Here is a 7,897-nt window from a genome sequence, read left to right on the forward strand (position 1 = left end):
CTTCCTTCCTTCCTTCCTTCCTTCCTTCCTTCCTTCCTTCCTTCCTTCCTTCCTTCCTTCCTTCCTTCCTTCCTGATTTAAAGGAACTTGGTGTTCTGGCTTTTTTTCAGATTTATAGAAGTTTGTTCCAGATTTGTGGTGCGTAAAAGCTGAAAGCTGCTTGTCCATGTTTGGTTCTGATTCTGATGCAGAGCAGAACCAGAACCAGAACCAGAAGACCTGAGAGCAGCAGCGTTCTGGATCAGCTGCAGCTTGAGGATTGATTTTTTAGTCAGACCTGTAAAGACACTGTTGCAGTAATCAGTGCAACTAAAGATAAACACATCATGGATCTTCAGGTGATAGAAGGCTGACTTTGTAACCATCTTTATGTGTCTCTGAAGGTTCAGGTCAGAGTTCATCACTACACCCAGATTTCAGTCTGGGTGTAGTGATGAGTTTCTCTCTTTAAAATTGAAGTGGAGTTTTGACTCTAGATTGTTTCTCTTTAGGTCCAAAGATAATAACTTCAGTTTTGTTTCTGTTCAGCTGGAGAAAGTTATGGCACATCCACACATTTATCTGATTAAAATGATTAGAGAACTTTAGGTTTTGATATTGACTTATCTATGCAAATCAATTGACTCTCATGTCTGTGTTGACTGTGTTGTTGAGTCTTTTTGCGTTTTTTTTTTCTCTTTCATTTCTAAGTCTGCAGGGTCACATTGATCGATGATATTTTACTCTTGTTCCTGTTCGAACACAGAGGAGCCTCAATGAGGTCACTACTACTGGAGGTTTTATTTGTTGTGCTGCTTGCACTTTTCACAGACCTTTTTTATTAAGTGTGCAACAATATGCAATGATTTCATTCCAGAATTTTTTTAAAGCCCTATCCACAGAACAAATAGGAGCAGACAGACTGAATCTGCAGGGAGAGGGGAAGAGTGACCCATCAGGAAATTAATTAAGGTGAAAAGAGGAGTGAAGCTCCTGCCTCTGTGTGTGTGGAGCTGAGCAGTTGTCTGAGTCACTGAAGTTGTGTCCAGGTGTCTGACCCTCAGCCCCTCCCAACCTGCAGCACTCAACAGCATAGGAAAGTGGAATGAGATGTCTATCACGCAGTCCAGCATCATCTCTTCTGTTTCATGCTGGCCAGAGCTTGATGGTAACACTCAGACATGATGGCGGCGGCTGACACCGTATTGCAGAGAATTACCCTCCTTTACGAAGAATTGAGAGAAGAGAGTCGGAGGGGGGAGGGGTCCTGGGGGGGAATGATTCCTTTTTGATAGATGCAATCTACCTGCCATTCAGTCTAGCACTAAGCATCACACTGATGCTGCATGGCTCCACACACATCCTCTGAAAGATCCCTTCTAATCTTGGCAGGACAGGGGAAAGCTGTGTTCCTTCTGAAAATGAAAAGCTGATTGTTCTCTCCCACATTGGTGAAGGTGTGTAAGGTTCTCTATTTTCACATGAACAGCGGACTGGATTGGAGACATCACTAGCTGCGTTTCCATTAACCAAAAAATTGAGCAAATTGAAATGACAGACATGAATTTGTTTAATGGAGAGAAGCCAATTAAAAAGAAACTCGTGCTTTTCAATAAAAAGATTTTGCAGTAGGATGAGGCGGTTTTTTTAGTCGTATCAAAATAGATGTATCTCGCAAAACTGCATTGGAAACACTTTTTTTACATCACGCAATCAACAGCCAGATGTTACTACTGGTGGAAACAAGAAGATGATGACAGGAAGTAGTAGGAGAATGATGGGAGGGGAGAAGGTATAGAAGACAGGAGGACATGCAGCAGAAGTCAAACTTCTGTGGTGCATAACTGCTGCTACACCTCACTACACCTCACCTTCTAGAGGAAACCTGTGCCCTCAGAGTTTGCAGTAAGATGATACATATCTGCTATAAGTCTGCAGTGGAGAGTGAAATGTTTTCTGACACAGACCTCAGAAACCTCCATCATGTTTCTACTCCAGCTAAAAGCCAATCAGTCATCCTTAAGGTTTAGTGGCCTTCACAGCAGATCCTCCTCCACTGCTACACAAGCATGAAGAAGCATTAAGAAGTCCATGCAGACATCCTGCATAGTGAACCTGCCAGGACACTTCTAAAGCTGATTGGTTGTTCTACCATTTTAGTTTACTTATGCAGATTGCAGTGGTCACTGTAAAGCTTTCAGTTCACACACAAAAGTCCAGGTTAGAGAGCCTGCCGGGTCTCACTTAGATTGAGTGTCAGCACTTTCAGGTGATCAGTTATTCGGCTGTTGCTGCGCGATCACTGGCTGTAGTTATGAGCTAATGCGCTGTGTCTGTGACTGCGTCGGGGTGCTGGAGGTGGGGGCTGTTTGTGTGCTTGTGTGTTTTGAGTTGATCCCACTGAAAGTCACCTCTGATAGCCATTATACACCCACACACAGAAATATCCCTCAATTTCTCTTACCCCCTACCAGCTCACTCCCCCACATTGCAGACTAAACAGACATGTTTGTTGCCATGTTCCTGTGATTTGCAGAGGATTTCGAGCCGAGCCACGGATCCATTAATATGGTGGTGAACGCTTCAAGGACTAGCCGGTGGTTCTTAAGCACAGCAGTATGTCTGTTGCTAGGAACGACTTTAGATTTGGAGTTTTGGGAAACAAAAGAGTTTGAGACTTCCCGTCAGATTCTTTAAAACACTTTTACTGAAGTCGTCTTCATGAAATGCGGTAGAGGCACATCTTCTTGTGTTTCCATACATCTGTGCATATGTGTGTCTCCTGGCTGTTTATGGTTCCATATCCCCATCTGGGGTTCAGGGTGATGTTTTTGCAAACAGTTATGAAGGTAGTCTGATATTTTCTTTGTATGTGTACAAATTGTATGAAGCTGTAAATCACCTTGGCGCCTGTTGCCGTGCTGCAGCCTTCCTCCTCAGCCTGTGTTCTGTGATAGATCTTGACAAGCTGCAGTGTGAATTATTGATCGTCTGATCTGAAAGTTTGATGCTTAGCCGCGGGGCTGGATTAACCTGCCAACAGCACCACCGGCTCCCCCTTTGAGGTAACTGCAACGCAGATGCACATATACAAATGCATATTCATGCCCACGTATGCACACATCAGACACCAGTTGACATGGAAGACCTTCCTCTTGGCTGCTAAGAGCCACACACGCTGTGCAGCCTCCCACCTGCACTTCTAATCCTGGCTTTCATTCGCTGCATTTGTCTTCTGACCCTCCATGAGTTGTCTTTGGTGGGTGTGTCACAGAGGTGGATATACAGACCCTTTATTGAAAATCTAGAATTCCTTCTGGGGTCATAAATCCTACAGCGGTGTGGTCAAGATTGCTGTCACAAAACATTATTGTTCTCTGAAACTGGGTTATGGTTACTGGGTTGTATTCTAATACTATAAAAGTGGTTCACAGCCTTAAAGTTACTGTCAGAAGTTATCTTTACGAAGTTGGACAAAAAGTTGAAACCAGACGTTTACATACTCAGAATAAAAAGATGCAGACACATTTTATCTCACTGTTTCAGGTATAATCAAACCAAACTTCTCCTGTCTTTAGCTCAGTTAACATCACCAAAATGAAGACAGAAAGATTTATGTCACAGATTTATTTATTGATGTTTTCCATATCAGAAATTCACAAACAGACTGATTACTGCTTCTTTTAACAAAAACAGAATGCCCAGAGAACAGCGTCATGACTTTTGGAACTTTGATAGGATAAGAAACACATTTAGGTTAATTGGAGGCACACCTAATTGGCCTATTTCAAGGCCTCAGCTGAAACACACTGTTTTCTGCTTGAAACAATTGGAATGTCCAAAGAAAGCTACAAAGCTCAGTGTCTTCCACTTTGACTGCAGGACTTTCAGTTGATGCTCAGCAGAAATGTTTATGGTGTTCCATGAAGTATTTTCCTAACTGCATCAGGCAAGTCGTCATCTGATGCACAGGGACGTCTTTACACTACCTCCATTTTGGTTCCTGATGTTGTAGAAGAAGTCATTTTTGGTTCAGTTTTCTAGATTTATCTGTTCACATTTTTTTCTGTGAAACATAAAAAACATACACAACGTACTTCAGGAAAGTTTGCCTATTTGGGATTGTTTTTTGGTAGAGCACATTAAAATTGTGCAGAGGGAATGATGTTTGGAAAGTTAAAGTTTCTAGGTGTAGTGCTACTTGATATGCTATTGGCTGCCATATGCTAAACAGTCAATCCGAGAGTGACATCTATTGTCTTTGATTGACTGTACTCCAAAAGGCGGGCATAAGGAAGACAGTAGATGTTAGATTCTTTGGTAATTCTAAGATGCTTTAGAGTTAACTATTGATATTTAGGAAATATAAAAATTCTGTCTTCCATGTTTACATTAATGATCAAACGGTTGAAATGGAAGAATACAAATATCTAGGTGTCACAATTTACAATAGACATTCGGACACTGCATGCAAGAAAGATCACCGATGTCCACCATTTTACTGTAAATTAAGACATTTTAACATGGACAGTAGTTTTATCAGAAGAAAACTACTACAAGAAAGCTCGGGTAATTTTAGCTGGACCTAACCGTCCCCTATTCACAGAGTTTTCTCTTTTACCTTCAAGAAAACAGAGTGGCTTCAAAAAGCTGCAAAAACAAACATTTTTAAGAATTTGTTTTGCATACTTCTTGTTCTGTTTGTTTGTTTATTTGGATCCCCAGTAGCCATTGCCGTAACAATGGCTACTCAACCTGTGTTTGTGTTGTGTTTGCCTGTCAGTAGCTATGATTTTATGTTTATACTGTGAATGTTTTTTCTGCTGGCTGCAATACAAATGTCGCCCTGGGAATATTAAAGATACCTTGACTTTGAGATCCTGACCTCTGTGGACTAGAAAATCCATCAAGAACAGAGATCTTCTAAACCAGTCACAGTTTGGTCCAATTTGGTCAAATGTATTTAATGTTTCTGTTTGCCAGAGATTAATAGAGATGTCGCATTTGCAAAATTGTGTTTAGCAGAATGTTTAGCAACATTAGCAGAATATAGACAAAGCTTTGTTTGTTTGTTTGTAATGAAAACTCATCTACTGGTCATATTGTTTTGCTTCTGTGGTGAACATTAGCAAAATGTAGATGGTAGATGCTGCTTTGGTGTCTTTGCTTTGAGCTGTGGAGTTCTGATGCAGGTAAAGCTAAGAACAAACACCAACATGAAGCTGCCGGTGTGCAGTGGAGCCTTCAAGGTCTTCCATGTTTGCTGCACTTTAGTCAAAACATCACTTAATCATCCGCGTTTCCCTTTATTTGCTTTCTTGACAGCCTCCTAAAAATTCCTGCTGGTAGTACTCTCCTGCTAAGACGTCCCTCCCTGTGCTGTTCCGTAACTACATGACAAATTGACAAATTGTCAATTTTTTTTGTCAATGTTCCGAGTGAGTGATTGCGATGAACTGAAGGTGTAATTATGAACATGTCCAGTATTTCTTAACACAGAAAACATTCCTTTTATGTGATGGGATGACAGATGACGGAGTGTTGTAGGTTTATCAGTAAAGCAAATACAGCCTTGTTGGGTAAAGCCAGTCCTGCTGGCTGTGTTGTTAGAATGCAAGTGTCTTTATTTATTGGCATTTCCTCCATCATCCTGAGCCTCTTCCTCTCTCTTCCATTTCCCTCCATCTCCTCCTGTGCGCTGCTCCTCTTATCTGTCACATTGTTGAAGTGAGTCCTGTGTCTCCTGATTTATTCATGATGCAACTTTTAATATCATTCACTGTGACACTGGAGTCTGCATCTCAAATTAAAATCCTTCAGGCAAAGTATGTGTTGGTGCTGGGTAAATGTTTGTGTGGCTCTATGAATGGAAAAGACGGAATCAACAATCTCTGCCGCTGATTTATATACCTTCCTTCACCTGATAACTTTATGCAGAACTGTTTAATCAGAGGAATATCAGAGGACTAGCCTGCTTTACAGAGGGTGTGCGACTCGCCTTCATGTCCCTCACTATGGTGATGTGGCATCTCAACAATTAGCCAAGTGTAATTGAGTAAGGTACATGATTATCAGCAGCAATTCCAGTGATGGAAAGGCACACTGCCATTCAAGAGTGTGTGGGTGTTAACTATGAGCGCGTGTCTCTGCGTTTTTAATGGTCGCCATAAGCTTTGATGGAACATTACCAGTTGTTCGTGAACATGTGTCAACATATGTGGGTGGAAAGGTGTGCTTCTGAAGAGCTTTATCGGTTTAATCTCGTGGGCGGGATTTTGTGCATGTTTATTAGGATATTTGCAGAATTTGTCACGAGTGTTTGAAAGTGACAACGAAGGGGAAAAGCCAAGTTAAAGGTAGCCATATTTTTTTTCCTTTATCTGTCAACATTACTTTTGTTCTGTGTGGAAGGACACTTTGCAGCTGATGATAACGATCTGTTTCCTGTTACTGTCCAACGATGTTGAGTTCAGACACATTTTCCATGTAAGAGCAGATTATTTCATTTTACTAAAACAAAGCAGCATAAAAAAAGTTATCTCCCCATTGATAGCATATCAGATAACTGGGATTATCCACCAGAGGTGTGCCATGCTGCATGTTTTGGTATCAAGCTAATACAACGTGAATATAGGGCCAGAATCTCTGATACCAATATTTGTTATCTAAATACAATACATTATCACACTTCTGACATTTAGATGTTTTTATGATGTTTTCTTTGGACTGTTTTGTCAAAATATAGAACATAATTTAAATAAAGTTCATAGGTGTCTGCAAAATACTTTAGCAACATATTACATTATATAGCAAATTTGTGCGCATTATTTTCTGAATTTAAAAAAGTACAAATCAAAATAGTAATTTAAGAGCAAATCAAAGCAACGTTTCCTATGGTAGAGTTAAGAACCTACAATACAATAAAGTAATTCTAAGACAGAATCTGAAATTAAAATATTGATTGTCTATCTGATACTTATAATCAGTATGATCAATATTTTAGAGTGGTTTACCCACCTTTATTATTAACAGCATTTATGGTTCAAGTTTACAAACCTCACTGAGTATAGTAGATCATTTCAGTTGCCAATATTACGTCCTGTTGCAAAGTCCTGTTTCTTGTCAAAAGGATGAGGCGCCGTTTGTAAAGTTACACAGTTTAGAATAAACAGCAAAAATTTGGTTTATTTTGTTTATCATATAGAAGAAACTTTCATTTTTCAAAGTCATATTTTCACCATTTTGTATTATTTTCAGAACTAAATATTTAACTAAATATTTATTTATATAGAAGTCAACATAACCCAGCTTTTATTTTGATATTCCACTTCCACTTATCGGCAAGTAAATTTGCGTCTTAGCTAAATATTTAGCCTGGACTTGTTTGGAAATTAAATGTTTAGTTTGAAAATTAAATATTTAGTTAGAAAAATAAAAATCTAATTTGGAGATTTAAACACTTAGTTGGAAACTAAATATTTAGCTTCTCAACTGAATTTTTGAATTGGAAAACTCTGGCATTTATAAATGTAGGAATATTATGGCAAAGATATGACTTTGAAAAATGAACATCCACATATTTTTCTCTATGACTGGCTAAATAAACCTAATTATTGCTTCTAATTTTTCACTGGGCAACTTTACAAGCGCCAACCCATAAGGAAGTCAGATCCCCTTTATCATCTGTAGCTAGGTCAGAAAGCTACAGTGAGCGCTAACAGGAAGAAGCAGTGTCGCTCCGGTGCTGGTCTCCTTCCACTGGCCTGCTGTTAATTTCAGGATTGATTTTTAAGATTTGCATCCTTGATGTTCAGACTTTATCAGATGTTACCAGGATGAAGTCTGATTTGGAGACATTCAAGGCACGTCCCACTGTGAGGACGCTCTGCTGCAGACCCAGAGCTTTAAGTCCCTCCTG

General features: G+C 39.8%; 1 long non-coding RNA gene across 1 annotated transcript in view; it reads right to left on the minus strand.

The window, feature by feature from the left end:
• Nucleotides 1-7,185, minus strand: part of LOC103471968 (uncharacterized) — a 9,172-nt gene extending 1,987 nt beyond the window's left edge. Inside the window, exon 1 of the long non-coding RNA XR_534773.1 lies at nucleotides 7,036-7,185. This is a non-coding gene — a long non-coding RNA (uncharacterized LOC103471968). The remainder of the gene's footprint in view (nucleotides 1-7,035) is intronic.
• Nucleotides 7,186-7,897: the final 712 nt, after the last annotated feature.

The sequence above is a fragment of the Poecilia reticulata genome, linkage group LG11 (genome assembly GCF_000633615.1).
Source record: "Poecilia reticulata strain Guanapo linkage group LG11, Guppy_female_1.0+MT, whole genome shotgun sequence".
Classification (NCBI taxonomy): Eukaryota; Metazoa; Chordata; class Actinopteri; order Cyprinodontiformes; family Poeciliidae; genus Poecilia; species Poecilia reticulata.